Genomic DNA, 22,217 nt, shown 5'->3' with positions numbered 1-22,217 from the left:
CAGATTAATATTCCACTGGCTGTAAGGACACCTCTCAGTGGTAGAAACACCACTATGGGGTCTATATTACAAAAATAAATTTCCATGGGGGCATTTAGTTTTGCTTTTTTGTTTGTTTTTGTTTTCTAGTCTGCCACCCAACAGGGGACCCAGTTTATTGGATGCTCTCATGCAATTCACCCACAAACTCAACAGCTCTTCTTAGAACCATTTGGGTAAGCAGAATATATCTGAGATGCTCAAAAGGCATTCTGACACTAATTTTTCTAGCTTCTCCTATGAAAAGATGCAAGTGCTTTTTGAAGAGGAACCATTGTGGCATATAACAGCTAACCCAAAGTGCGTTACGAAAAAGACATCAGACAGATTCGAATTTCTTGATATTCTCATCTAGATGAATATGTGGGTGGGGATGAGGATGATAATGATTGGCATATGATTAGGTGGGGGTAGTATGGTTTTTGTGTTATTTTTTTGTGTTCTTGAACAGTAGTTTAGTACAAAGTTATCCAATAAGGAAGCTCTTCTTTGGACGTGAGCTGGTAACCTTTGCAGAATTGGACATCTCCTTAATTATAAAGGGCCCCGGTACTTGTAACCACATAGACCCATTCACCAAGGAGAGCATAGATCATCTACGGTATGGATGATTCTTGGGGGTCCCTTCTTTTTGGGGTGTGAGTAGCCCTGGTCATTTATATAATTAGCCTTTTGGAAAAAGTGGGAAAGAATCAAGGTGATCCAACAATCCCTTTTCTTTCAACCCCAGCCTGGCAGTCACTAATTTTTGTCCACATAGCAGTTTTGTTCCTTGAATGTACTTCCCCACATGCACACTTCTTCTCCCTCCCCAGTTTTGCTTTAAGCTCTTCTTTCCCATGTGGGTGGGAGGGTAAGCCCTCAGTCACGAGTGAGTCATAATTGGTCTAAACTAGCCTTGGCAATTCCCTCTTGATCACCAATGATTGATTTAGGGCATGGGCACAAAGCCTGAGGATCTGGTGAAAGTTTTCCTCTCTAACAAATAATGATGTTCGGAAGAAATATTCTTTTTCTTTACTGGACATCTTCCACCTGTGTTTAATGCCTGAAGGTGCTGCAGCTATCCTGTGATCATGAGGAAAGACTGACCCAATAGGCTGTGGATGGCAGAATGGGGAAACAGGAAGTATCTAGGACATAGCTAGATCACTGAACTAACATTCCCCAGAACTGCCCTGTCCCCAGACTTCTTCTTATATGAGAATCAAGCCCTTATAATGTATGATACTTTTGTTTAAAACTCCATTATTCTAGCCCAAAGTATACTGATAACTTTTACCTTATACTTTAAAAATAATAAAGGTACAAACAGAAATTATTTTGTAAAGATTGATAAGATGAAGCTGCGATAACATACGGTATAAAGTCCCCAAATGAGTAGGGTTGAAACACATTCTATTAATTTCTTCCAGCCCCTCCAAGCTGTGGCCTTTCTCTCTTGATTTTAGCTGGAGAAGGGCTGTAGGAGTGGTGTTTAAAGGCGTGGCTGTGTGTCTGTTTGTGGTCCAGTTCCTTCACTATGACACGTAGTTTCTTCATCCTAAAGTGGAGACAATGATAAAATGAGTTGTTTTAAGGATTAAATGAGATGAGACATGCAAAGCACTCCATTCAGTTCTTGGTGGAGCCTAAGAGCTCAGTAAGGGCAGTCTCATTAGCTTTTTTTTTTTTTTATCAGCTCAGAGTACTTTGGCTCATTTTCCAGTCTGCAGCATTTCTGCACCTTGCCTCCTATCCCCTGTATTCTCTTTCTCCTTATTCTTCTGGCCTGATATTTCTTGGACAGCCCTGGCCATAACCAACCTCTGTCTTGCTCCTTGGGTAGTGTTTGCAGCCCCCTTTTGATGCTCCTTGAAGAGGCCATGCCTCTTATCTGTGTATCCAGTACCTGAGGCCTCTTACATTGGCTTGCAGGTTTGCCCAATGTGGGTTCGAATGACTGCTGGTCTGAGTAAGGCATAGATCCTTTGCTTGAGTAAAGGGATCCCAGTCAATGACAATGGACAAATAATGAAATGAACAAGAGCAAGCTCTTAAGGGAAAACATAATGCAGCTGGCTGCGGTGCTTGTGGCCGGGATGCGAACAGGTGGTAACTGGCTGAAATACATGAGAAAATCAGAGAGGGGGACCTGTATGGCAGGCCACAGTGATAACTCAGGACCTAGTGCACCAGCATCAGTGGGAGAGTGGACAGGTTGCCAGGGACAAAGAATTGGAAAATGAGTAAAGAATGCTTAGAGGATAGTGTTTTTACTCTCGAGAACTTTCCAGTCTGAGGAGGTAGGATGTCCTTGAATAAGTGAATGGGTAGACAGATGAATTCCTGATTTACAGGTAAGGAAACAGACTCTGCAAGCTTAACTAATCTTATTAAGTCAAAGAGCACACGGCTAGGATGCTTTGTGATATTTACTTTACTGCATCTTCTGTATCATATTCAAAGAAAAATTTGAGCTTTGGGGTGCTCTTAAGCTTTCTCAGCAGAACCATTTGATTGAAAAATGTGAGACCTTGACAGCTGCTTGCTGATATTTCAATTTATAAAACAAAGGAGGTATAAACCCAATCCCTGGCCCCTGCCATTGGCTTGCCATTTCTGCTACTTATTATGCACCCTGATCAGGTAAAAATTTCAACCCCGTCAACCACTGTGCATGTGCAAATGTGGATTAGCAAGCAAGCCTGACAGAGCAGCACTGCAGGGGTTAAATTCAACAGCATCTGCAACGAAGTATTGAAGTTTTCTAATATCATTGTCAACTAGACAATGATGCCATGAACTTTCCCCAGCACTTCAGTTACAGATGACAAGATAATATGAAATTCATTTGCCATCTGAACAAAACACAAGCTAGCACTTGAAATTTACCCCACAAGATTCTTTCCTTTCTTCCTGCCATCAGACTAAAATGATCCCAACTTCTCTCAGAGTATATAAATATAATGAAAAGGAAATTTTTCGTATGATATTTCTTTGCTTCAGATCATTTCAAATAAATGGAACTCCAAAATGAAATATTGGAAATGAAAATTATTACATTCATTTTACCTTTGTGGTTAGCCTACGTCTTGGAAATTTATTCATATGTTATGTTTAATAAACCGTAATTTAAAAATCACCTGCAGGCAAATGTCTAAACTGGTCCTATTATCCATTACACTTTGTTTCTTCTTTACTAGGCAGAATTGTCTCCATCCTGCCCCTAGGAAAATAAATGGATGAAAAAATGCAGTACTAAAGGCTGATTGATTCTCCTGGAGAGAACAGACATGGATCAGAGGGGACTTTATTTCTGTTGTCCCCATATAGGGAGAGAGGCTGATATTCAGCCCTCCTCTTTCATTCATTTTTGAAGGGGCAACGAAAACTCTGAGAGGTGGATATTATTTATATCTTCCCGAATGCAGAGTGCAAAATAACTCCTGAAAGAAAAATGGCTATGATGTAGCTCACATGGTATCTTTCTCTGAGAGTATTTTCTAAAGTGTTCAAAGGTGCTTTTTGGAGGCTGAATTCCAGATGGGGTTGGAAAGAATCCTCTTTGTCTCAGAATCAAGAGGCCAGCGTTCTAAAACCAGGCAATGTGATAAGCCAGTTCCTTGAGGATACTTAGCTCAAACCCTGCAATGAGGACTTGAGACCTAGAAGCTGACGCGGTGAGTGAGAGCACCAACAGATGGTTTGTGGCTAAGGCCATTGCAGGCCTAGAACCGGAGTCCCCTGTTCCCTTTTCAAAAATCTAGAAACCAGCATTTCCTGGTCTGATAACCAAAATTGCTGTTTTTATATTTTGCCTTTATTATACATGACAGAGGACAATTTGAATGCCAGGGGTATTTATATTTCAATAGTCATAATTTTGTTATCCTTAACACCTATTAGTTCTTGTGCTTATGTATGATAGGATTTTGGAGTGATGTTTTAATGGTCCAGTAATAAGGTGTTGTAAAAGTTCAGGGGAGTCAATGGATGCATTAACCCTAGGGGCTAGATAACAGCTCCAAGTTAACAGGTACTGTTGAGTTACAACTGCTGTGTGCCAGTCACAGATGAATAGGCTTTACATGTGCTGTTTCCACAGTACTCCTTAAAGGTAGAGGCTGATAGCATTGCTTCTCCAGGAAACTGAGACCAAGAGATAAAGCAACCTGCCATGCCCACACCTGCTGAAAGTCAAAGCTGGGTTTATCGTCTGGTGATCTGACTCCAGAGGCTGCTCTCTTAGCTACTGCATCATCCTGCCACATATGGCAGGTGGGTGAATTGGCAATGACAACTGTCAAGGTGGCACTGAAACACTGAGACTTCACCTTTGCACAGTGCCTACCAGCTTTCTACACACTCTCACCTCCTGTCTATTGTTTGAGACTCATAACATCCCTGTACGATGGGTAAGTACAAGGATTCCCGTCCCTATCTTAGAGTTGAAGAAACGAAAGGATTTTTCCATATCGCATGGAGGAAGAGCAAAAACACAAATCCAGATGTTTGGATAACAAAGACATACAGTTTCCGAGGCACATTGCAGGGTCACCAATAAATGTAGCAAAATCTTCCAGGTGTGCTTTGAGGAATCTGAGTTTCGGATACCCCGAGTCCTCAAAATCAGAGGAGTTGAGAATGATCTATCTGTTCTGAGGTTGTGAGGTAAATAACATATTTTTTACACAATGAAAGCTTTCACCCACTCACTTTTGCTCCAGAATTATTCCTGCCACATTGAACTGCCCCTTTCATAATCTCTTGCCAGTCTCCCTCTCCTTTTCTAACTAGGAATTCAGATTTCTTCCTTGAGTTCTTGGGACCAGACCAGCATGTTGGAAGCAGCTGATGAGAGAAGACTGGCTGCTGGAGTGTGTAAGGATTTTTCTCAGACACTCTCTGGGCTGGGCAGCGCCTGAGCGTCTACGCACGGGTTCACATTTACACACATGGACATCCCAGCCAATCCCCAGAATCTTCCTGTCTCCACAGTGTCTGCCTGAGAGTGGAAACGCATAACTTCCCACCAATTTTCAACCAGAGTTTTGAGCAGATATTGAATCAGCTGTCACAACGAGACCAAAATACCAGCCAGCGTTCCACGAAGCCTTCAACTCTAGGGCCTTTGACTGGTTTGTCTGACACAAGTGATGTCTCATTTACAGCCACCCTAAATTTAGCTGTGGTTATCAGCTTCAGTGTGTGTAAATTCAGCCTTGATGATGTCAGCACTGGAGGGTTTAGCTGCCTAGCATTCATTGGGGTTTTCAGAAGGAACTGCTGTAGTCTAAGGGTCCACTTGAAAACCTTCTAGAGCTAAAGACAAAATATGCTTTTTTTTTGCATGTCTTCAAATAGAAAATCACCTTCTGTAGTCCAGAGCCCATCCAGGCCTGCAGGTCTTTTACACGTATAGTTTTTCATTTAGCCTTAAACGAAAAAGTAGAACTTTTCCCAAATCAAATAAAGACCTGTGTTGGCAAATCTAATTTATTTATTAAATAATACTGTACATTTGAATAAACGAGGCTAAGATCTAGAATTACCTTGATATTTTAGAGCTTCAAGGAAAAAGCTACAAATATGTCAAGGTAGAAAAAAAAATTCAAATTCAAAGAAGCAAAAAGCAGACTGGTGTCAGCATTCTCCTCTGCTTCTAAAATTCCAGAGAAGAGTGGAAAAAAGGTCAAGAAGTTTTGTCCATCCTTTAAATTCTCCATTAAAATACAAGCACCTCAGGGAAGAAAAGTCATTTTTGTCTGAGTAAATTGAAAAGCTGAGTGTTGACTAGCTACTATAAAGCCAAAGACAAAAAGTACTGTACAAAGACATCGATAAATTTGTTTCTCACAAGGGTGAAGGTTAGCAATTCTGAAATACTTTGTATGTATGCGAGGGCTGAACAATTTTGTAGATACAGGGAATCAGGTTTCTCACTTTCAGAGAAAGAATTTACAAACAAGCAAAGATGGGAGGCTAGAAGGAAGCCTTTGGTGTCAGTTACTGGAGTTGCTATAAAATCATGGCTATTTTAAATACATGCAGGAAGTAAATAACAGAGATGCAGATATGTTTGTATACCTGGGTTGATATATGCACACATATTTCCTTGCTCTGTATGATGAGCACTTCCTCAAAGCACACCTAGTGCCCAGATTTGAGTTCTAAATATGGATCTTTAATTAAAGGAACCTAGGCTCTCTAGAGAAATGGCTGATTCTAGATCTGGAGCAAGAAAAATACAAATGAGGCCAGAAGGTCTCACAATGTCATATAGTAATGATGCAGTAAAAAATAAAATAAAATAAAAGCAAAGCAAAGCAAAGGAAAAGGATAGAGACATGTCAAAAGACCACAGAAATCAACCTTAAAGAGACCCTAATGGCCAAAGCTAGAACAATTTGAGCATACAATCCTGTTGCATTATAACCCAAAGAATAAAATTAACATCCACAAGTCCATACCGATATAAATAAATCATCGAGTAAATAGATAATTGGAGGAGAAGGTACAAATGTTCCTCATAGAAGAACTTCAATTAATAGTGTAGAAGGATGAGGGAAATAAAAAAAGAAACAGCATTAGAACACAGTAATAACTGCCGCGGGCAACAGCTACTGATGTGAGTACTAAACTTAAGTGGGTTAAACAACAAGATATTTGCATAACTTCAAAACTCTTCCCCATAATAATGATGAATCACTGTGGTGATTTACATAAATGTCCACAAATTCTTTGCTATTCTTCCTTCTAAGAGGTGGAGCTTGATCCCCCACCCCTTGAATTTCGATGGGACATAGAGACCACTTCCATTGACTGGCGTCTAGAAATTTTAGAGTGGAGGAGCCTGGCAGATTCCACCTTGACCAAGTGATCAAGGTAAATATTGCTGTTAACAAGTAATATAAATAACAGGTACCAACTGACAGCAGATGATGAGAAGCACTTCCCCTGTAATATTTTTGTCCCCAAATCCATAACCCCAGTCTAATCATGAGGAAACAAGAAACAGATCTAAATCAAGAGACAGCCTACAAAATACCTTAACAGTTCTTTTAAAAAGTACCCAAAGTCATGAAAAACTAGGAAAGATTAAGAAACTGTCACAGAGTAGAGGAAACCCAAGGAGACATGACAACTGAATGCATCATAGTATCTTGTATTGGAACCAGAGACAGGAAAGGACATTAGTGAGAAAACTGGTGAAATCTGAATAAAGCAAGTCATTTAGCTAATAGTTTCATATTAATGTTTATTTTTTCAATTTTGATAAATGTACTATGGTTAAGTATTAGGGGAGGCTGCGAGAAGAGTAATGAGAACTCACTATACTTTTTGAATTCTTCCATAAATCTAGAATGATTTCAAAACAAAATTTTTTAAAAATTGCAAGCACACTTGAATTCATTTAAAAATTTCATTATGTGCTGAATGTATGAAAAAGTATCAGGAATATGCCCATATATATGTTTTATATATATATATATATATATATATATATAACAGGTTTAAACATATTAAGTAAATTTGAGCAATAAAGAAAACTAAGATAAATTATCATTTGATAACATAAAAAGCAAGTTGAAATTTATCAAAGGGGAAACTAAATCATTTCAGCTTGATAATAATTATCAATCTCAATAAAGATGTAATTAACATGATACTCTAGGCAGCAAATGAAAGGTCTTCAAAATATATAAAATTTTACGTGTTGAAAATATTAACAGAAATGAGAATGTTGATTTTAACACATCACATTTGGTGAAGTAGACACAACATCCATAATTGGATAATGAAAGAAATAAGGTTGATTTATTAGATATGTCAAGCTTTTTAACCAACTGAGAATGCATATTCTTTACAGAGTCCCAGGGAGAGTTTTGAAAATTGATCATAATCTAGGATACAAAAATCCTCCAATGGTTTCTAAAAGGGAAAGAAGGTACAATCTACCTTTTGTGGTTACAATGCCATTAAACCAGAAATTTAAAAATTGAAAACAACAGTAACAACAAAATCCCGAATACTTGGAAATGGGGGGAAAAATCATCATATTGACCTGTAAATGCTGTGCAAAGAGGATTAAAAACTTCAGTGTGAGAACACTTAAATAAAAGCAAAATAGAAGAAATCATACATAAAGCCTCGTAACTATAGTCAGAGGCAAATTATAGATTTGACGCTTTCATCACTGAGCCCCCCCAAAAAGAATAAGGAAAACTAAAGTAAATGTTTGTTTTGGGTTCAGTAGTGAACAGCGTACACCCTCCACCTCCCAAATATTCAGGTCCACCTGCTGCTCCAGAATGTGGCCTTATATAGAACTACGGTCTTTGAGATGTAATTAGTTAAGACAAGGTCATACTGGATATGGGGCGGGGGGGCGGTGGGGGAAGTCCAATATGACTAGTGTTCTTAAAAGAAGAGGAACTTTAGACCCAAAGACACAGACACACATGGGAGGAGGTCACGTGAAGATGGAGGAGACAGAGATTAGAGAGATGCATCTGAAAGCCAAGGAATGGCAAGGGTGCTGGTTTGAAAGGATGCATGTACCCTAGAAAAGTCATGTTTTAATCCTAATCCCATTTTGTAAAGGCAGCCGTTTCTTCTATTCAGTATTGTATGTTTGAATCTGTAATCGGATCATCTCCCTGGAGATGTGATTTAATCAAGAGTGGTTGTTAAACTGGATAGGCATGTCTCCACCCTTTTGGGTGGGTCTTAATTAGTTTCTGGAGTCCTGTAAAAGAGGGAACATTTTGGAGAATGAAAGAGATTTGGAGAGAGCAGGGAACGCCGCAGCACCACGAAGCAGAGAGTGCACGAGCCAGCGACCTTGGGAGATGAAGAAGGAAAATGCCTCCCAGGGAGCGTCATGAAACAGGAAGCCAGGAGAGAAAGCTAGCAGATGACACTGTGTTCGCCATGTGCCCTTCCACCTGAGTGAGAAGACCTGACTATGTTCGCCATGTGCCTTCTTACTTGAGAGGGAAACCCTGAAATTTATTGGCCTTCTTGAACTGAGGTGTCTTTCCCTGGATGGATGCCTTTGATTGGACATTTCTATAGACTTGTTTTAATTGGGACATTTTCTCGGCCTTAGAACTGCAAACTAGCAACTTATTAAATTCCCCTTTTTAAAAACCATCCTGTTTCTGGTATATTGCATTCTGGCAGCTAGCAAGCTAGAACAGTAGGGGTGGCCAGCAATGACAGAGAAGCTAGGAAGAGGCAAGGAAGGATTCTTCCCTACAGGTTTCAGAAGGAACAACCCAGCTGATTTCAGACTTATGGTCTCCAGAATTATGAGACACTAAGTTTCTGTTGTTCCTAGCAGCTCTAGGAAATGAATACAATGTTCAAATCAATAAAAAGGAAAATAAGCAACAAAAGTAACTTAAAATGCAGGAGAAAGAAATTAATAATTAAAACATATAAAAAAATTAGGAAAGAGGAAATAATAGAATCAATTTATTTATTATTTTAAATAACAAAGTATATAAATCTCTATTCTCATCAAAAAGAAAAAAATGAAAAATGTAATTGCTAGAAAGGGGAAGAAATCTCAGGAAAAATATAGAGAAATTAATTTAAATATTAAACAACTAAATCATTAAGTCGAGCCCTCACTCTTGGGGTTTGCCACTATGAAATTTATCCCTGCAAAAGATAGGCTAAGCCTACTTAAAATTAGTCCTAAGGGGAAAAAATTAGGCCTAAGAGTGACGCCCCCCAGAGAACTTCTTTTTTGTTACTTAGATATGGCCTCCCTCTCTCTAGACCAACACAGCTAGTGAACTCACTGCCCTCCCCACTTCTACATGGGACGTGACTCCCAGGGGTATAAACCTTCTTGGCAACGTGAGGCAGAATTGCTAGGATGAGCTGGGACTCAGCATCAAGGGATTGAGAAAATCTTCTCGACCAAAAAGGGGAAAAGAGAAATGAGACAAAATAAAGTGTCAGTGGCTGAGAGATTTCAAACAGAGTTGAGAGGTTATCCTGGAGGTTATTCTTATGCTTTATATAGATAACCCCTTTTTAGTTTATGGTGTATTAGAATGGCTAGAGGGAAGTACCTGAAACTTGTCAAGCTGTGTACTAGTGGCCATGTTTCTTGAAGATGATTGTATAATAATATAGCTTTTGCAGTGTGACTCTGTGATTGTGAAACTCTTGTTGTGTCTGATCTTTTTATCTATGGTATGGACAGATGAGTAAAAAATATGGATAAGAAATAAATAATAGGGGGAGCAAAGGTTAAATAAATTAAATAGATTGAAATACTAGAGGTCAATGAGAGGGAGAGGAAAGGGGTATGGCATATATGAGTTTTTTCTTTTTTATTTCTTTTGCTGGAGAGATGCAAATGTTCAAAAATGTGATCATGGTGATGAATACATAACTATGTGATGATACTGTGAAACACTGATTGTAACCATGTCAAGAATGTTTGTATGTCTAGAATGTTTGTGTTTTTATTTATTGTTTACAATAAAAATGTTTTTTTAATCTGACTAAAATGGGCAATATCCTGAAAAAAAAACAGAAATGACTGAAAGAATTCATTCCAGATTTAGGACACTCATACCAAAAGCAAACAAATAAAATTGACTCAAGGAAATAGACTTGTGAAAAAATGCACATTATGCTAATTTACTTCAGAAAGTATACAAACATGGGCAGAGTACAAATATAGTTACAGAACATAAATACTATATATAAATATATATATCATATACACATCTATGCATATGCATACATATACATATACATATATGCATAGCACATCCATATACAAACACAATGCATCTATCTACCTATCTATCCATCCTGTCTGTCTATCATCTATCTATCTGTCATCTGTGCTCATCAAGAGGGAAAGAGAGAGAAGAATATAGCATGATCTCTTATTTTACCAGTGTGTTTTTAATCACTAATGAATGTGACAGTAACATAACACATTATACGACAGCGGATTAACATTAAATCTTAAGAATGAACCCAATGATGTTGCAATGTTTTCATCTTCAAGATGCATCCACGTTACCCCCCTGTATCATGGGTTCATTCCTTTTGGTGATAGAGTGGTATACAATTCTTTATTTATTCATTCCATAGTAGACAGGCATTTAAGGGGGTTCTCCCTCAATTTTTGGCAAATACAAATAAAGCTGTAAGTACCCCAGAAAAACATGTTCTTTAAGGGAATCCATTCCTGAGGGTGTGAACCCATTATAAGTAGTACTTTTTGATGAGCCTATTTCAGTTAAAGTTGCCCCACCTCAATCAGGATGAGCCTTAATCCTATTTCTTGGAGTTCTTTATAAGTGAATGAAATTCAGACAAGAGAGAAAAAAGCTACAGAAGCAAGAAGGTGAAATTGATGAAACCTGGAAGAGAAACAGACACTGCCGTGTGCCCTGCCGTGTGACAGAGAATCCAAGGATCACCAGCAGCCAGTCTTCAGGAAGAAAACATCTCCTTGAAAATGTATAGATTTGGACATTTTCCCAGCCTCAAAAGCGTAAGGAAATAATTTCCTATTGTTTAACCCTACCCATTTCATGGTATTTGCTTTAAGCAGCCTAGGAATTAAAACAGCTACTATAAACATTTTTGTACTCACCTTGGTGGGAGGCATCCCAAAGAATTTGTGGGCATATATTCAAATCACCATGGAAATGAATAAGTACCATAGGGAAGAGCTTTAAAGCTATGTAAATACCTAGTTTAAAATATCCTTAATGTTCCACATCCTAATTTTAGCACACACCATAGATCTTGCTGCAGCAATTATTACTTGTACAAGGAATTCTCAGAGTCGCACCTCAGTTGTCTCAGATTAGGTTCCTAAAGGCAGAGCTTGATCCATGAATTCTAGTGCCCATAACTTATTGTAGGAGTCTTCCCAGGAGAAACCGATAAGGGAGGGAGAGAGCAGGGTAAGGATAAGGTCTCATATCAAGTCCAGGATTAGCCTCGAGACAAGGGTCCTGGTATTTTTACTTCCTATCAGTCATCAGTTGTAGCAGATTCACTTCTGAAGGTAGATGCATAACTTGTTGGGTGAGTGGCTCCTATCAGCTGAGGTCAATCCCTTGGAGAAGAAGCAACTGTGAGCGATTAACCAACACTAACAGCAGGCCAGGGGAGAATCTGATGGCCTGCCAGGCTTTGTGTGGACATATGTTTTGACATCTTTGGGTAAATACTTAGAAGTCGAATTGCCGGGTCACAGGATCATTGTAAGATTAGCTTTATAAAAAACTTAAAATATTTTTTTCTAAATAAGTTGTACCATTTTATACCAGCAAAGTATGAGGGCTCCAGTTTCTTCACATCTTCACCAACATGTGTGGTTGACAATCTTTTTAATTTTAACTATTCTAAGGGTGTGAAGCGATATCTGTTTGCAGTTTTAATTTGTATTTTCCTGTTAACAAATGATGCTGGACACGTCTTCATGAGTTTATTGCCCATTCCTCTATCTTATTTTGTGACTTTCTCTTCATGGCTTGTGCCCAATTTTTATTTGACTGTCTGTCTTTTTATCATTAATGAATAATGAATAATAATTTTAGACATAAGTCTTTGTAATACATAGGTATTATGAATATTTTCTCCTAATCTGTGGCTTTCTTTAATGCTGTCTTTGAATCAACAGGTTTAAATTTTGATAAATTCCATTTTATCAATTATTTATGGTTACTGCTTGCTGTATCTTCTCCAAGAAGTCTTTTCTTGTTCCACTTCATGAAGATATTCTACTATATTTTCTACTAGAAGCATTATAGATTTTGCATTAATATTTAGCCTGTAATCTATTTTACATTTACTAAGGTATATGGTAGGAATGATTTTATTTTCCCAATATGTGTATCCAATTGTTCCAGCATTCTTTACTAAAGGACTTTTCTTTCCTCAATGAATTGATTTGGTACCTAGTAAAAAACAATGGAGTGTTTGTGGGTCTGTTTCTGGACTCTTTTCTGTTTCATAGTTTTAGGTATCTATCCACGGTGTCTTTTTCTTACTTTTTTTTTGCATGGGCAGGCACCAGGAATTGAACCTGGGTCTCCAGCATGGCAGGTGAGAACTCTGCCACTGAGCCACCATGGCCCACCCTCTTACTTTTTTTATTGTATTATATAACATATATACAAAGCAAAGAAAGAGAAAAGCAATGGTTTTCAAAGCACTCTTTAACAAGTAATTACAGGACAGATTCCGGAGTTTGTAATGGGCTACCATACCATCCTATCAGATTTTTCCTTCTAGCTGATACAGAATATAGGAAGCTAGAAGGAATAAATTTTTTTATCATCACACTTGACTTTTTTTCATTTTTGTGAAGAGTAATATACATACAAAAAAGCAATAAGTTTCAAAGTACAGCACAAGAATTAGTTGTAGAACTGATTTGAGTTTGGTTTATAATTCCACAATTTTACGTTTTTACTTCTAGCTGCTCTAAGCTGCTGGAGACTAAAAGAAGTATCAGTTTAATGATTCAGCAATCGTATTTGTTTGTTAAACCTACCTTCTCTGTATAACTCCACCAGCACCTTTGATCTTTCTATCCCACTCTTTGGGGTAGTTGCGCTAAGCTCATTCTAACTTTTTCATGTTGAAAGGGGCTGTCCATAATATGGAGTAGAGAGATGGAACCAACCAATGTTCTGGAGAAGCTGGGCCCTCTAGGTTCCAGAACTTATCTGGTTGAAGGACCCATCTGGAGGCCACAGGCCTCCAGAAAGTCACCCCAATACATGGAACCTCTGCAGAATCCCATATATTGCCCAAATGTTCTCCAGGATTGGCTTGGAATGGCCCTGGTTTGGGTTTGGCAAGCCATGATAGGTAGCACTGTGCAACTGAAGCTTGCATGAGTGACCTTCAGAGTAGCTTCTTGACTCTATTTGACCCCTCTCAGCCACTGATACTTTATTAGTTGCTCTTCTTTTCCCCCTTTTAGTCAGGATGAAATTGCTGATCCCACAGTGCCAGGGCCAAGCTCATCCCTGGAACTCAGCTCCCATGCTGCCAGGGAGACTTTACCCCTGGATGTCCTGCCTCACATAACCTGCCAGGGAGACTTTACCCCTGGATGTCCTGTCTCACATAACGAGTAGGGCAATGATTTCACTTACAGAGCTGGGAGTAGAGAAAGTGATGCCATGTCTAAGCAACAAAAGAGGTCCTCCAGAAGGAACTCTTAGGCAGCCTGTAGGTAGACCAAGCTTCTACACTACCTACACAAGCCCCACAAGAGGAAGCCTCGAGATCAGGGACCTAGCCCATATCCACAGCATCTGTTTATCTGCAGCTTTATAGTAAATCTCAAAATTAGCAGTTTAAGTTCTTTGACCCTGTTTTCTGTTTCAAGTTTGTTTTAATTGTTGTAGGTCTTTTGCACACCTATTGAATTTCATAATTAATTTGTCCATTTCTAAAAAGCCTGCTGTGATTTTGATTGTGGCTGTAGTGAATCTATAGATAATTTAAAGGGAAATGAACATATTCACAATATTTTTATTTCCAAATCATAAATATGGCATTTCTCTCCATTTATTTAGGTCTTCTTTAATTTCTCCCAATGGTTTTCGACATTGTTTTGTCAGGTCTTGCATATATTACTTTATTTTATGAAATATTTTATGCTTTCGGGCTGTTGTGATTGGTTCATTTTCATTTCATTTTCCATTGATACGTTGCCAACAAGTAGAAGTGCAATTGCTTTTTGTATATTGACTGTTTCCTGTGATCTTGCTATTAGTCACTTTTTTCTTAGGATTCCTACATAGACAATTGGTTCATTTGTGAATGAAGACAGCATACTTCTTTGTATCCAATGTATACAACTTTAATTCATTTTTCCTGCCTTATTTTACTGGTTAAAACATCTAGTACAATGTTGAATGAAAATAGTGAGTGTGAACATACTTGCCTTGTTCCCGCTTGTTCTAGTTTGCTAGCTGCTGGAATGCAATATACCAGAAACGGAATGGCTTTTAAAAAGGGGAATTTAATGAGTTGCAAGTTTACAGTTCTAAGGCCGAGAAAATGTCCCCATTACAACAAGTCTATAGTAATGTCCAATCAAAGGCATCCAGGGAAAGATACCTTGGTTCAAGAAGGCCGATGAAGTTCAGGGTTTCTCTCTCATCTGGAAAGGCACATGGTGAACATGGTCAGGGCTCCTCTCTCAGCTGGAAGGGCACATGGCAAATACAGCATCATCTGCTAGCTTTCTCTCCTGGCTTCCTATTTCATGAAGCTCCCCGGGAGGCACTTTCCTTCTTCAACTCCAAAGGTTGCTGGCTCGTGGACTCTGCATCGTGGTGCTGCAGCATTCTCTGCTCTCTCTGAGTCTCTCTGAGTCTCCAAAATATTTCCTCTTTTATAGGACTCCAGTAAACCAATCAAGACCCACTCAAATGGGTGGAGACATGTCATCCCCTAATCCAGTTTAACAACCGTTCTTAACTAAATCACATCAACTAGGGAGATGATCTCATTACAGTTTCAAATATGCAGTACTGAGTAGGGATTATTCTACCTTTAAGTAATGAGATTTATATTAAAACATGGCTTTCTTAGGGGGCGTATATCCTTTCAAACCAGCACACCGCTCTTAGGGCGAAAGCTTTTAGAGTGTCACCATTAAGTAGGATGTCAGCTAGGGGGTTTTCAGGAACACTCTTTATCACATTGGAGGAACTTCCTTCTATTCCTCTTTTGCTGGGAAAAAAAATTTGTTCATGTATAAGTATCGAATATTGACAAATTTTCTTTTTGTATCTATTGAGATGATCATAAGCTATCCCACTTCACTTAGTTCTGTGACTAAATGTAGTGGTTGATTTTCAAATGTTAAATTGACATTTTTAGCGTAAATTTACATGACATTATCATTTTCATATATTGCAGAAATTGATTTCCTGATATATATTGAGGATTTTTGCTTCCATGTTTTTATATGATAATGATCAGTATTTATAATGTCTTTGTCTGATTTTAGTTTCTGTGCTGTTTTAGTATCTGTGCTATTTTGACCTTATAAAATGAATTCTGAAGCATTCCATTCGCCTATATTTTCTAAAACTCTCATGTCAGGTTGGTCCTTGGATGTTTGATTTTGTTGGTATTTTCTTTTTGGAAAGTTATTTAAATATAAATGAAATATCTTTAACAGACTTAAAACTATTCAGATTTTCTGTTTCTTCCAGAGTCAGTTTTGATAAATTGTGTTTTTAAAGAAATTCTATTTAATCTGAGTCTTCAAATTTATTGGATAGAGTTGTTCATAATATCCCCATAATACCTTTCTTTTTTTTTTTTTTTTTACATGGGCAGGCAGCAGGAATTGAACCTGGGTCTCCGGCATGGTAGGTGAGAATTCTGCCTCTGAGCCACCATTGCACTGCCCCATAATATCCTTTTAAATGCCTGTAGGATCTGTAATGATGTCTCTACTGTTATTCTTGATATTAGCAATTTGGCTTTTTTCTTAATTAGACATCCTAAGTGTGTATCAGTTTATTTAATCTTTCAAAGAAGCAGGAACTATTAATTTTCTCTATTATATGCTTTCTATTTTATTGATCTCTATCTTTATCTTTATTATTTTATCTTCACTACTTAATTAGGTGTCTAATTTGTTCTTTTCTTAACTTCTTAAGATGGAACTTTCAATCTTGATTTTAAGACTTTTTTCTCTTCTAAAATAAGCATTTAAATCTAGAAATTTCCCTTTAAAGCCTAACTGCATGCCACAAATGTTGATACATCAAGCTTGTAATATAATTTATTTTGAAATATTTTCTAGTTCCTCTCACGATTTCATTTTTGACCATGGATTATTTAATATTTAATTTCTAAATATTTTGGGGCTTTTCTTGTTACCTAAGTGTCATTGAATCTAATTTAATTTCATTCCGATCAGAGAATGTTGTTTGTAAGCTTTTAAGCTTTTAAAATGTATAGGAAATTATTTGTGGCCCAGCATATGGCTTAACTTCATGATCATTCAGTGTGCATTTTCAAATAGTGTGTATTCAATAGTTATTGTGTATAGTGCTATTCACATGTCCTTTATTTTTGCTGACTTTTTGCCCAGTTATTCCAACTAATATTGAGGATACTAAAATTTCCAATTTGTCAATGTATATGTGTCTGTTTCACCCTTTAATATTGTCAGTTTTTTCTTCAAAAGATGTATTTTTTGAACATTTTTATTGAGATGCAATTCACATTAAAATTCTATGTTAAGATTCATATGTTTTTGGCATTAGAAAGTTGACTTGACAGATTATATCTTTTATCATGAAGAAATGATATTTATCTTTAGTAATACTCTTTGTCTTGAAGTCTCTTTTGCTGGATATTATTACAGCCACTCCAGCTCTCCTCTGCTTAATGTTTGCATATTAATTTTTGCCATCCTTTGATTTAACCAATCTGTGCCTTAATTTTTGAAATGCATCTCTTGTAGACAGTACACAGTTTAGTCTTGCTTTTTATCTAGGCTGACCTTTTAATAGGACTGCTTAATCTTTTTAATGTAGTTATTGGCATGATTGGGTTTTGTCTGCGCTTATTAAATGTTTATTTTCTATTTGTTCCATCTGTTCTTACCTCTGTTCCTTTTTATCTTGCCTTATTTGGGGTTAATTGAATATTTTAATATTCCATTTTATTCTATTTTCTTTTTAGCTATACCTCTCATAATGTTGTTGTAATTATTTTAGTTGCTCTAGAGATTATAATATGCTTCCTTAATTTATCACAGTCTGTTTAGAATTAAGATGATGCCACTTCACATAGTGTGTAAGAAGTTTACAACCGTGTACTTCCATTGCCCCTCTACTTTGTGCTATTGCTGTATTTCCACATTCTATAAATAGTCAGTTATCTTTTATTTTCTCAAATGTTCAGTATTTCTGTGGTCTTTTTCACTTGCTGCAGATGCAGTTTAGCAACTGGTATCATTTCCCTTCAGTCTAAAATGCCTAGTTTAGTATATCTTGTAATTCAAGTCTTTTGGTAACAAATTCCCTTAGTTTTTATTTATCTAAAAGCATCTTTATTTCCCCCTCATTTTTGGAGAATGTTTTTAATACATCTAGGATTCTGATGTTTTTTCCCCAGCACTTTAAAGTTGTCCCATAGCCTTCTGACATTAATAAAACATAAAATAGCTGTTATTTCTCACTGACACTGTTGATCTTTTGTGTTATTTTTCATAAACCATTTACTCAGTCTTCTAGCAGGAAGCCAGTATCTCATTGTTGTCTGTTAAACTTCCCCCATTGGAATTCTACATCACTGTCCCTCCCTCTGTCTGCCCTTGTTTCATTATTTATTGCTATACTTCTCTAAATGTTAGGTGCGTGACACTCTTCTATATATTCTGGCTGTGATAGAGAATTTTCTCTGTTTCATTGATGTGGTCATTTTCACTGGGAACTGAACCCAATGGAGAGTCCCAACTGAAACAATACTTCTTACCTGAAATTCTTTATGTTTTAATTATTGATGTTCAGCATTCCACACTTTCTGGTAATATTGTGATAATTGGTTTCTTCTGGCTTGCATTTTTGTCTGGCACATGTTTTCATATCATTTGCACGTGAATCTTTCTAAGTTCCTTTGTTTTCAGTATACCTTTGTACACAGAAGACCTCTGCTTTATAAGGCACCTGATCTTTTGTCTTTTATATTTAACCAGTTTCCAATTTATGTGTATTGCCCACCTGCCATCTTACTTGATTCCTTCTTTTATATGCTCGTACATTGATTTTCTTTATCTTTTACTCTACGGGTTATGTATATTTATTTATTTTCCCTAGGGATTTGTAAGGTATAAACCTTGTTTTCCTTTCAATTACAGTTTAATTGTAATTCTTTTAAAAACTGTATCCTTTAGCTCTTTAACTGTCAACCCTGAATAGGAAATGGTATCTCCTGATGCCCTTTGGTTCAGAAAAGAAAATGAGCAGATTCTTTTTTTTCCCACCCCCCATTTTATATGAGATTTTGGAAGCTGTTTATTATTACTTTTCTCAATTGAAAGCCTTCTATTCTTTTCTTTTGAAATGATTTGTGGCATTTTCATAGTGCTTTGTATCTATACTTTAAACTTTTTAAGACCTAATTATATATTTAAGCAATTTCAAGTTTCACTTCTAGTCCTTTTATTCTACCTCCTCATTACTGAGTTTTAAAAAATTGCCACTACTTCCTGTTTGATTTGCGTTCACCTCTGAGTAATATTTTTCAGGGTAGATGTGTGCATTGTATATTTTATGAACACTTACATATCTGGAAAGTCTTTCCATTATATTCATACATGAATGACATTCTGTCCAGGAACTGGGGTATTACCAAATTTTCTTCTCAGAACTCTTTATGGATTCCTCTAATGTCTCTAAGAATTTAAGGTTGCAGAAGGGAGGTCTTGGACGCTCCATGCCCTTATTTGCTTTGCACAAGAATTAACAAGATATGAACCGTTATATGGTAAGCTTTCCCACCCTTCTTGTGAGCTTTACAACATAATTTTAATTGTAAAAGCTTAATGTAGAGAAAGTGGCTAGAACGGAAATTTTTTAGTTGCGTATATGTACTACAATAAAAAGTTTTTAAAATGATTAATTCAAAGGTTGATTTAGAAATTAATTTGGTCCTGATAACTTATCATAAAAATCAAAACAAACCTATTTGAAGAGCACTTCAGTCGAACACCCCTGCGATGGAAATGGCAGAAGAGCTTAGAAGTCAGCTTCCAGCTATTGAGCTGGTAGCAAACAGGAGAGTAGAAAGGAAAGGAGGAGGGCGGTAGGGAAGAATGAAAGAGGAGACATGGTGGAGACAGCCAGGTTATAGAATGGGTTGACCCAAGTTTAACCAATTTCATGGGTTCAGTTTCAGTTAGAGGGCTAGAAAAAAGGTCCCTTTAAGCATGCATAATAATCATTTCCTATCAAAATCAGTCTCAGGTTGATTCTGAAAATATGTGAATTTTACCACGTTGTTTGAAGTTACCCTCCATATCCTAATTTATCTATTGCCTTTATATATTTTAGAATAACTATTTATACTTATCAGAGTAATAATGTTTCCATCTACCAGGTATATTGCTACACTACTAACATATACTTATAGAATTAAAATATATTATTATTATCTATAGAACAAGAAATAATACAAATTATTATGGCCCTACAGATGTTCATATAGAATTAATAAGATTATTAAATAAATATAGATGAGGTGGCTCTTCTTTGAACTCAGCCACCTTCTACCCACCCGGCCACCTACCCACCACCCCTCCCACCAAAAAAAAAAAAAAAAAGAAAAGAAAAAAATAATCTTTCGTGACATTGTGACTTTCTTCTAATTTCCAGAATTCCACCGAGTCTAATTCTGGCTGGGATAAGCTTGCATCTTTGTGTGCTGACTGTCTCGAAACTGCCCTCTGAAAGACCTGCCCTCTCCACCATCTGCAGGGGGATGTGGAGGGGAGTAGAAAGTGTCGCAATCTATGTCCAGCTGGTCTGGATTATTTAGCCTCGAAGGTGTATCCGCCTGCTGCCCCTCCTTCCCATTATAAATCATCTTCTCATTGAGTATCAGACCAGACTGGGGCCTGATTCATTGGCTGAATGTTGCTACCTGGCTCCAGGAGAAGCCTGAATCTCAGTCCTGTAATAGTCATCATGCTTTTAAGAAACCTACACATTTTTGAACAGTTACATAGTGTCCTCAGCCAAAGAAAGAGGAAGTCTGGAGTCCATTTCCGGCAACTAGCAGGGAGCTGTTTTCCTCTCCTTGACATTAGCAAGGTTTGTCAGCTTGTTAATCTTTAAGGGGATTTGGGGTTGAAATTTTTAGGGGGTGGGGTTTGGAGGTGTGTAATATAGGCAAAGCTCTTCAAAATAGTTTCAGAGAATAAAATAGATGCCCGTGTTTTTTTTTTTGTTTTGCTTTATGGCTATGATTCCCAGTTTGTCTTGGATTTCAAATGCCAAGCGTATATGAAAGGAAAACCACAAACTATTGGATAGTGTAAGCATTAGAATAATGGTCTCTACCTTTTTTCTTGATGACTTCCAAATCTGTTTCCATAATTCTGAGGTAGCAGAAGCAATCAATAACTGTAATATAAATTACACAGGATGGAGTGTTACAGGAATTACAGGCTGGGTCTCCACAAGGCCAATGTTGACCAAGTTGGGCCTTGACACATTTTCCTCCTCCTTCATTATCCCTCTGCCTCATGCCCAAGGACCAAGTAAGAAGATGTGGTGAGAAAAGCACAATTAGGGTGTAACTGGCTCACCCTCTTTTGTGGAAAAACTTTATTGGGATAAACTTCCCCAAGGTGCAAAAACCACAGTTGAGATTAGAGAGAAAACAGAGGAGAGGAAAACGTTCTCGCACAAAGACCTGACTCTAGCAGCCATGTTTACTAATTATTCTCTGACAAAATATATATTTGCCTAAGACGAAATGGCAAAGATGTGCTACATCTGGCAAACATCACATTAGGCTTCTGAATGGAACAATCATGCCATTGTTTCTCCCATTACATGGGGGAATGGAGTCAGAATGGCATGCACCTCTGTAGATACTGTACTCCAGTTCTCTCCTCTTTAGGCAAAGAGGGAAATCATCTAAGAAGCGGCTTCCATAGATTTTTCTGGAATAACACTATGCTTTGAACATAACAGGCTTCCCATGTTCCACAAACAATTACGGGTGCTGATGAAGTACGTAACTATGCCCTGTGGAATCTGCATTTAAACTCGAGCCACCTGGCTTTTTTATCTCTTTAATATATTGACTTCTTATGTAAGATCTAATTTGAAGAAACAGTTCTGCTGCTTTACAAGAAAGGGCAAGGGTGATCTGAAACCTGATGATTTATGTTGTGACACTCTGCTTTACAGGTTTTTATTCTAACCCATCAGGGACCACGCTGTGGCATGAGATGGATTTCTAGCAGATACCTTGGTGAATCTGCTGGAGAAGGGTCTACAAGGCTTGAAATATAGCCAAGAAAAATGTCAGTGCTCCTGACTAAAGCAATGACCAACTCTTAATGAGTCTGCTCTAAGATAACCAACAAGACTTATGCCAGGTGTTTTCCTCCTCCATGTTATGAAAGACTGCACCCTTGC

General features: G+C 37.5%; 1 long non-coding RNA gene across 1 annotated transcript in view; it reads right to left on the bottom strand.

The window, feature by feature from the left end:
- Positions 1-1,340: 1,340 nt before the first annotated feature.
- The window catches only part of LOC143686098 (uncharacterized), a 43,536-nt gene continuing 22,659 nt past the window's right edge, over positions 1,341-22,217 (bottom strand). Inside the window, exon 2 of the long non-coding RNA XR_013176897.1 lies at positions 1,341-1,582. This is a non-coding gene — a long non-coding RNA (uncharacterized LOC143686098). The remainder of the gene's footprint in view (positions 1,583-22,217) is intronic.

Source organism: Tamandua tetradactyla, chromosome 6, assembly GCF_023851605.1.
Source record: "Tamandua tetradactyla isolate mTamTet1 chromosome 6, mTamTet1.pri, whole genome shotgun sequence".
Taxonomy (NCBI): domain Eukaryota; kingdom Metazoa; phylum Chordata; class Mammalia; order Pilosa; family Myrmecophagidae; genus Tamandua; species Tamandua tetradactyla.
This window is presented reverse-complemented; position numbering and strand designations above follow the sequence as displayed.